The sequence below is a fragment of the Littorina saxatilis genome, linkage group LG9 (assembly GCF_037325665.1).
Source record: "Littorina saxatilis isolate snail1 linkage group LG9, US_GU_Lsax_2.0, whole genome shotgun sequence".
In the NCBI taxonomy this organism is placed as follows: domain Eukaryota; kingdom Metazoa; phylum Mollusca; class Gastropoda; order Littorinimorpha; family Littorinidae; genus Littorina; species Littorina saxatilis.
Window position 1 is genome coordinate 16,434,252 of NC_090253.1, and position 10,000 is coordinate 16,444,251.

Below are 10,000 nucleotides of genomic sequence, written 5' to 3' on the forward strand. Positions count from 1 at the left end.
TTGTCAGTCTGTGTGGATGCTGAAAAGGGTTTAGGAAACGTCTGCATAACATCTGCGTAACACCGTTTGGATATTCAAACATGTGTCGTGAACTTCAATGGAATGCAGGATTTATCAAAGCAGCCTTTACTGACAGACCCTAAACAGTTGAATCTTTTCCTTGACAACCAACGTTATATTATTTTCGTAAACTAAGCACATTTATCTCCGACCCAGTATGCAAATTACATTTAGACTTTGAAACCAAAGTTAAAAACCTCGAAAATTAAATTCAGTTTATAAAATTCATCTTGCCAGTAAATTGTAGCTGCGTCGTCCTTTGGCCCCCAGTTTTATTTCGACTCTCTCTCTCTCTCTCTCTCTCTCTCTCTCTCTCTCTCTCTCTCTCTCTCTCTCTCTCTCTCTCTCTCTCTCTCTCTCTCTCTCTCTCTCTCTCTCTCTCTCTCTCTCTCTCTCTCTCTCTCTCTCTCTCTCTCTCTCTTTCTAGCAGGTTAACTCACACAAGATATTAAGAATCGTAGTTGACCAAGAGCTTCGGTGGAATGTACATATCAATAATATCCAAAAATCTGTATCTTTTATCCAGATTAAAACCCTTTGTAGAAGCGGAAGGTCTAAAAATGTTTTTTTGTGGCACACTGCCAATCTTTATTAATTATGCTTTTACTGTATGGTGCGGTGCGAGCGAAAATCTGCTTAAAAAATTAAATTCCCTGCACAGAAGAGGGGCAAAGCTAATTGTTACTAACCCGTATCTGTAAACGTCAGAAAAGCTTAAAGCTGCTAGTTTACTTTCACTGCAGGAGCAGTTTGACTATAACATTGCAGTGTTAATGTACAAGACACTCCATGGGCTAGCACCACCATACTTGAATGCATTCACAACAGAGGCTCCTGAGAGATACGGATCAGATAAATATCTACTACCAAGGACCCGTGTAGATCTATATAAAACTAGTTTTGCCTTTGCTGGGCCGTCAAGGTGGAACTCTCTTCCTTCGAATGTAAAAACTAGCAAATCTGTAAATATTTTTAAATCTTCTTTAAAAAAAAACATCTAAACTGTTCTCTGTAAGTACACACCCGCGGTGACATAATCATGTGAATCTTACAGTTCTGTCTAATGTATACTATATTAATATTACTATATATAATTATATTCACGTCATATTACATATTCATAGCATATAGTATTCATATTGTTTTACTTAGTATATTAGATTTTGTGTTTCCTGTGGCCGTGGTGCTTATGCTTACCCATTTACTGTACATTTACATGTTATGCGGAATTCATTATATTATGTTGTTTATATGCGTGCGGATGTGTTAGTGTGAATGTAAAGGGCACGTTGTAAGATTAGGCCCTTGGCTTAAAATGTTTACCCTTTATGTCAATAAAATGTTCTAAGTCTAAGTCTAAGTCTAAGTCTCTCTCTCTCTCTCTCTCTCTCTCTCTCTCTCTCTCTCTCTCTCTCTCTCTTTCTCCCACTCTCTCGATTTCTATCTCTCTCTCCCTCTCTCTCTCTCTCTCTCTCTCTCTCTCTCTCTCTCTCTCTCTCTCTCTCTCTCTCTCTCTCTCTCTCTCCACAATGCTTCTATACAATGCGCTTCATGTACATTAACTTATATGTTCTACCATTAATGATGTTTTTATGTAACTTTTTCCCCCTAGTGATAGTTGTAGTAAAATAGTTTAGTCCCTCTTTAACTAGGGCGAGGGCCAGATGCAAAAAAAGCATATCTATGTTTATTCTTGTCACCCTCGAAAAATAAAGATTTGTCATTGTCATTGATTGTCATCATCATTGTCTCTCTCTCTCTCTCTCTCTCTCTCTCTCTCTCTCTCTCTCTCTCTCTCTCTCTCTCTCTCTCTCTCTCTCTCTCTCTCTCTCTCTCTCTTATCTGCCTGTCCAAAGGCCTTTCTGTTTGTATGACTGTGTTCGTGTCTGAACTCTACATGTGTGTGTATGTGTGTGATATGGAAAGCCGTTTGGCTCAAAACCATTACACGTGTACAAAATGATAAATACACGTGTAATAAATGATTAATACACGTGTATTTATTATTTAATGCACGTGTAAAAAAAAAATTAATACACGTGTAATAAATGATTAATAATTTATTACACGTGTATTTATTATTTATTACACGTGTAATGGTTATGAGCCAAACGGCTTTCCATAATGTGAACGTGAACGTGGACGTGAGAGCGTAAACAAATTGCCAAGATTCTTTATTCGTACTCGCTTTTCAATTTACGTTACTTGTATGGTGAACGTTTCATGTTTTAATTTCCATATCAGATAATAATCATGTTCAGCTGCTAGGGAAACCATTGTGTAATTATACGCGAATGCGCTTTCGTAAGAATTACCAATATGTAGTGGAGATAAGGCCCCCCCAAAAAGTTGTATGTTTCTGGTAACATGGCTACAAAAAACAGGGTAGGTAGGTAGGGATTTTTTTGTTTTTTTGTTTTGTTGTTGTTGTTGTTGTGGTCAGGGTAGAAAATAACTATACAGTGACGCAAAGAGATTGGACTTACTATTCAAAGAGAAAGACAACACATTACAAAACAAATGAGACAAAGGGGATGCGGGGTTAACCCCCTTGTGTCGTCTGCCGTCTGTTACTTTCGTTTTGACGCTTTTTTTTTCTTCTTTTTTTTTTACAAATGCAATTAAAAAAAAGTCTAGGGTCGGCGGGAAAAAACTAGGTAGGGTCGGGTGACCAGAAACATACAACTTTTTTGTGTGGCCTAACACGTATCGTGTTCTCTTTTCACTCATTCTGGGAATCCAGAGACACTTGCTTAGTTGAATGGTGCACTGTAAGGGGGTCGAGGTTTGCCCTCTTTTTTTGTTTGAAGGTTAATTTCTTGCTTTTTCAACATGGCCAATGTCATGTACCTTGACCACCGACTGTGTATAATCCGCTGACACTCTAAACAGCCTTTTACGTCCAAGCGACATTTATTTGACGCAGAGGAAGTCCGACTCAGGGAAGTACGCGTTTAACAACTTAAACTAATAGGATCGTGGGTGACAAAGCCTGGACAGCTACTATAATCCCAATGCTAGGAAATTGGGGTCGCTTCCTCCCAGTGGAAAGCTAGCAGCAACAAGAGTCGCGCGCAGGTGTGTGCGTGTTTAGGTGTAATCTGCCACCTGCACTTATGGCAGAATGACCGAGGTGTTTTACGTGCTACTGTGGTGACACGGGGGTGGAACATGGATACCGCCTTTGAGTCTGCATATAAAGTAGACCTGTGTCCGTCCCTGTCGGGATTCGAACCTGTGGTTTTAGGAGCACAAGTCCAGTGCTCTACCAACTGAGCTACTTCCCCCCCCCACCCCTAGGACTGAAATGTTTCCCGGTCAAATTAAAGAGGTACTCTGAGGTAGAAAAAGTGTATCAGTTTCTTGGGTATGAAGGACATTGGTGATGAAATTCAATAGATTTCACCCCAAAATTCGATGTCTTCGAAAACGTGCACTGAGTGGCTTGTATGAGAATGGGAGGATTTTGCGATAAAGCAAATTTCTAAGTTAAAATGCCGTGTTTTTGTTTTCATTTTTGTTTGTTTCTCGACGAATTTGACCCAATGAAAATAAAGGTCGATCATCAGTTCTTTGGAAGGGAGGGGGGATATTCAGTGTGGAGTTTATACGAGATTAGACAAGGCCGAATGCGACATCAGGTCAGGCGAATAGTGATCTTCTTTTTTTTTCTTTTTTTTCTTGACCTCAGTTGCATGCAGATTGCATCAACACATATTTGTTTGCCTGATTTTTTTTCTTTCTTTTTTTGTCAGGCGGGGAGCATCCTTCTTTCTTGGTCCTTTGACAAAAAAATGAAATTCTCAACAATATATACTACAACACATAAACTTCTTTCTAATATTTAACTCTAATTCAAAAAAAATACCCAAATCTCTCTTCTTTCCGTATTTAAATTTTCCAATGGTCATTTCGAATAGTGATCACATTACACCGGACAATAAACCCAGCTTCCTACACCGTTCTCCTGAACTTCAGGAAGCACTGACAGCCCCGCCAGCTAGTCAGTAAGCGAGAACAACTGTTTTGTGACAGCGGACATGACGCTTGTGGCACGTGGCATCAATCACGTGTACACTACATTGGGGTGTGCACGTTTAGGATCCCACGATTGACCAAATGGTCTTTCCTGGCAAAATTGTATAGGCATAGATAAAAATGTCCACCAAAATACCCGTGTGACTTGGAATAATAGGCCGTGAAAAGTAGGATAGCCTATGCGCCGAAATGGCTGCGATCTGCTGGCCGATGTGAATGCGTGATGTATTGTGTAAAAAAAAATTCCAGTCTCACACGGCATAAATAAATCCCTGCGCCTTGAATATGTGCGCGATATAAATTGCATAAAATAAAAATAAAATAAAAAAATAAAAAAATAAATCCCTGCGCTTAGAACTGTACCCACGAAATACGCGCGATATAAGCCTCATATTGATTGATTGATTGAATCACGAAACACATTTACTCGACTGGCGTCTGCCAGATTTATGTACAAAGAGACCGCCTGGTATCTAGACACACAAGCATGTCGGTGCGGATTTTTTTTTTCTCGACTAAGCTTAGCGTCTGCCAATTGTACACTACATTGGGGTGTGCACGTTACAAATCCCACGATTGACAAAAGGGTCTTTCCTGGCAAAATTGCTTAGGCACAGTTAATAATTGTCTACCTATACCCGTGTGACTTGGAATATTAGGCCGTGAAAGGTAAATATGCGCCGAAATGACTGCAATCTACTGGCCGTATAAAATTTCATCTCACACGGCATCATTGCAGAGCGCCTAGAACTGTACCCACGGAATATGCGCGATATAAGCGTCTTATTGATTGATTGATTGAATTGTGTAAACAAATTCAGATAACGCATGGTATCTAAACACACAAAATATGTTGTGCGGATTATTTTTTACTCGACTAGCGTCTGCCAATTGTGGGAACAAATTCAGATAACGCATATGGTATCTAAACACACAAAAACATGTCGGTGCGGATTTTTGTTAACAGGCTAGGAGTGGGTATAGTTAGCTTGTAGAAGGTTGGAGAACAAAATGTTGTTGATGGGTAATTATTGACGGGGTTAACGGCGTATGTCCAAGTTTCGGCCTGGGAAAGAACTGAAAGAGAGTCTGATGGAGAGGTACATTTTTGGTTATTTTTTTTTTAGATATATCCCTTGGGACGAGTTTTTATTTGTTTATTTGAATACCACTTTGGACACGTTTTTATTTGTTTATCTTTTTAAACATATCATCATAACGAAGGATATATATTTGTTGTACAGAAAGGGCTGTTCGTGGAGATATGTACATTCTGATTCTGATCTCCGTTGAATATTGCTGCTTCTTGAATAAGGAACCACTAGTTTTACTACTGCAGTGGAATTTTTCAACTAAAAACAATAAAGTTGCCCCAGGTTATTTCTTGGGTCTTGAAACCAAGTCCAACCAGTCGAAACTTGGTCAAAATATAGGTAACAGGTAGAACGTTGTGTATGTTACTTGTACTATTTATATACCCCCCCCCCCCCCCTTCGCCTGTCCACTCTCCCCCCCCTCCCCCTTAATCCCAGTCCAGTTATTCTTCTGTCTTAAAAACCTCCATGTTAAGATCCTGCAGTATATCGCTTCCTATTTACATGAATAATGTCTGTGATTTAACTCACATATTAATAGTCTCCTTTTTCCGTGTCACTGGATTTTCTTAGATTTTGAAGTTCCTGCGTTATATCGCTTCCTGTTTACATGAATGATGTCTGTGATTTTCTAACATATTTATAGCCTCCTTTTTACATTTAGTCAAGTTTTGACTAAATGTATTAACGTAGAGGGGGGAATCGAGACGAGGGTCATATGGTGTCTGTGTGTCTGTGTGTGTGTGTAGAGCGATTCAGAGAAAACTACTGGACCGATCTTTATGAAATTTGACATGAGAGTTCCTGGGTATGAAATCCCCAGACGTTTCGATAAATGTCTTTGATGACGTCATATCCGGCTTTTCGTGAAAGTTGAGGCGGCACTGTCACGCTCTCATTTTTCAACCAAATTGATTAAAATTTTGGCCAAGCAATTTTCGACAAAGCCCGGACTTCGGTATTGCATTTCAGCTTGGTGGCTTAAAAATTAATTAATGACTTTGGTCATTAAAAATCTAAAAATTGTACAAAAAAAATAATAAATTATGAAACGATCCAAATTTACGTTCATCTTATTTTCCAACATTTTCTGATTCCAAAAACATATACATATGTTATATTTGGATTAAACACAAGCTCTGAAAATTAAAAATATAAAAATTATTATCAACATTTTTTTTCGAAATCAATTTAAAAACACTTTCATCTTATTCCTTGTCGGTTCCTGATTCCAAAAACATATAGATATGATATGTTTGGATTCAAAACACGCTCAGAAAGTTAAAACGAAGAGAGGTACAGAAAAGCGTGCTATCCTTCTCAGGGCAACTACTACCCCGCTCTTCTTGTCAATTTCACTGCCTTCGCCATGAGCGGTGGACTGACGATGCTACGGTCTTGCTGAAACATTGCATTGCGTTCAATTTCATTCTGTGAGTTCGACAGCTACTTGACTAAATGTTGTATTTTCGCCTTACGCGACTTGTTTTTCGTGTCATCGGATTTTCTTAGATTTCCAAGATCCTACAACAGAGCTACCTCTGTCCCCCCCCCCCCCCCCCCCCTCCCCCCCCCCCCCTCCCGTCCAAGAAAAAGATGCTCTTCCATAAAAGTCATGAACCACAGACGTGACACATTCACATCAGGGTCTACCGGGACCCGACAAATGTTCACAAGTGACAAGATATGAAAAGGTCTCCGGCGAATCTATTATTTTTAGATCAAGGAAGTTACCCAAAAGGCACCACTGAGGATTTCCTTTTAGGGGACATTCAGTCTAATTTCGGGCAATGTTGACATGCGGTTTTATGAGGCGAACTTAAAAATTGTATGACATAGTACAAGAACTGTGACATGGAAGCGGATACAGTTATGTGCATGTAATTAAGCTACCTAATTATTTTAGCAGCTCGCATCAAATGTAGACAAAAGGAAGATAGTAAATTAATTCATAATAGTGTACCTTAGGCCAAACAAAAATATATGTTGGTTTAGGGTAACGGACGTGACCACAAAAATAAGGTTCTTTTTCTTTTTCTTTATTTGGTGTTTAACGTCGTTTTCAACCGTTCAAGGTTAAAGATATGGTCGGTAGGCCGGCTTTTTACATTTAGTCAAGTTATGACTAAATGTTTTAACATCGAGGGGGGAATCGAGACGAGGGTCGTGGTGTATGTGCGTGTGTGTGTGTGTGTGTGTGTGTGTGTAGAGCGATTCAGACTAAACTACTGGACCGATCTTTATGAAATTTGACATGAGAGTTCCTGGGTATGTTTTTTTCATTTTTTTTTAATAAATGTCTTTGATGACGTCATATCCGGCTTTTCGTGAAAGTTGAGGCGGCACTGTTACGCCCCCATTTTTCAACCAAATTGGTTGAAATTTTGGTCAAGTAATCTTCGACGAAGCCCGGACTTCGGTATTGCATTTCAGCTTGGTGGCTTAAAAATTAATTAATGACTTTGGTCATTAAAAATCTGAAAATTGTAAAAAAAAATAAAAATTTATAAAACGATCCAAATTTACGTTTATCTTATTCTCCATCATTTGCTGATTCCAAAAACATATAAATATGTTATATTTGGATTAAAAACAAGCTCTGAAAATTAAATGTATAAAAATTATTATCAAAATTAAATTTTCCAAATCAATTTAAAAACACTTTCATCTTATTCCTTGTCGGTTCCTGATTCCACAAACATATAGATATGATATGTTTGGATTAAAAACACGCTCATAAAGTTAAAACAAAGAGAGGTACAGAAAATCGTGCTATCCTTCTCAGCGCAGGTACTACCCCGCTCTTCCTGTCAATTTCACTGCCTTTGCCGTGCGCGGTGGACTGACGATGCTACGAGTATACGGTCTTGCTGCGTTGCATTGCGTTCAGTTTCATTCTGTGAGTTCGACAGCTACTTGACTAAATGTTGTATTTTCGCCTTACGCGACTTGTTTATTTTTTCTATATATATATTAAAAAAAAGGTAGTCGATTTTAAAGGAGGTTACTTCCCTTAGTCTCGGTATAGTTCGCAAAATGTGGCAAAATAATGTCACTAATTGAATTTAAGGCTCTCCACATGTGCTGATAGGACCAAAACGACCTCCTAACCTTGTCGCAGTCTTGAATTGAAGATTCTACACATGTGCCACAATGACGGAAGTGCGGCCTGTAATTTCCAGTCACCCATATACTTCATGAAGAAACGCTTAGATCTTGACAAGATTGATGCTGTCATCGTCAGTGCAGTCTTGAATGTATTACTCTCTACAGGTGCCCTACCCAGTGCTGGCTGTATGCAAGTTTGCTATGTTAATTCCAGTCGTCCTTGCGTCGAGAGCGACGGAAGAAAGTACGTACAAATAATGTCAGGATCTTGACTTATGCGGTCTTCAAACGTCAATGTAGTCTTGAAATTAATTTACGACCGTGCGCGGTGACCTAGTGCACCGTCGCGATATAACGTTCGTGGTTGAAAACGACGTTAAACACCAAACAAGAAAATTTGCTGATTCAAATCAGCAGGTTCCCAGACGTTCCTTCATGTAATTTTTAGGTGAATATTCAAAGTGGTTTCTTCAAAAAACAGTCATGGCAGGGTGTTTGTGTGTGACACTTGTCCGAGTGCTAGCGTGAAATAGTGAAACGCAAGTTATTTGAAGGAAAAAATCTTGTTTTGTTTCCGATCAATATTATGCAAGCGAGGGTTTTGTTTATGGTAAATATGTTCTGAAATGGACGAAATATATATATATATATATATTATGCACACACTCAGTCATCTTGCACAACAATGCAACACATGGATAGGATTAATGGAATGACATGTATTTGTCAACAACAAATCATGGGATAGAAAACTACAAAATGTGAAAGAAAGTACATTTAAACAATAAATGTAATACTGATTGTTAAACAAAATGTAACATCGTTAATTGAACACCATTGTGATTATCAGATAATAGCACCAGTAACAAGATATTGGCAAGTGCAATGATGATATAGTATTGTAATTACATTTATTTGTCAACGACAAATCAGGAGATAGAAAATTCAAAACGGGAAAGAAAATGTTTATGTTAACAAAATCCTGAAATCAATTTTAAGTAAGATATTGCCGTCAACATGGAAAAATTGCGCGAGTGTCAATTGGTACAGTAAAACTAAACGTTTCATTGGACATTAGCGCAATTTGTCCATGCCGACGACGATATGTAGATTGTTTTATGTCACACCCACAGCTTAAAAATAGTTTGGTTTGATCGAGAAATGTTTGAGTTATGAAAATAATTATATTTATTTGTCAACAACAAATGACGAGATAGAAAAATTAAAAATGGGAAAGAAAATGTGTTATGTTAACAAAATCCTGAAATCAATTTTAAATAAAATATTGTCGTCAATATGGGAAAATTGCGTTAGTGTCAATTGGTACAGTAAAGGTAAACAACATTTCACTTGACATTGGCGCAATTTTGCCATGTCGACGACGATATGTACATTGTTTTATGTCACACTCACAGCTTAAAAAGGGAATTTATGCAACACATGATGACACAATGTGTACAGTTACTTTTTACCTTGGTCTGCTACAATAGCAGACGACTTTATTCTGTGTTAACCCGGATGTATTTGGGGGGTTAGGTGTTGCAAAGGATGTTGGGTAGTGCTAAAAATAGCCCTCAATCATCCTGCCCAAGGAGACAAAGAAAGCTGAATTTTCGCTGAAATTTGGTGTGAGTCTGAGTTTGTTGCATAAATGATTTTATGTGAGCTTGCGAACATAAATAGTTTGGATTGACCGAGAA

The 10,000-nt window shown here is 38.4% G+C and overlaps 1 protein-coding gene across 1 annotated transcript in view; it reads left to right on the top strand.

Moving 5' to 3' along the window:
- The window catches only part of LOC138977110 (mucin-2-like), a 120,570-nt gene that overhangs the window by 40,815 nt on the left and 69,755 nt on the right, over positions 1-10,000 (top strand). The window lies entirely within an intron of this gene.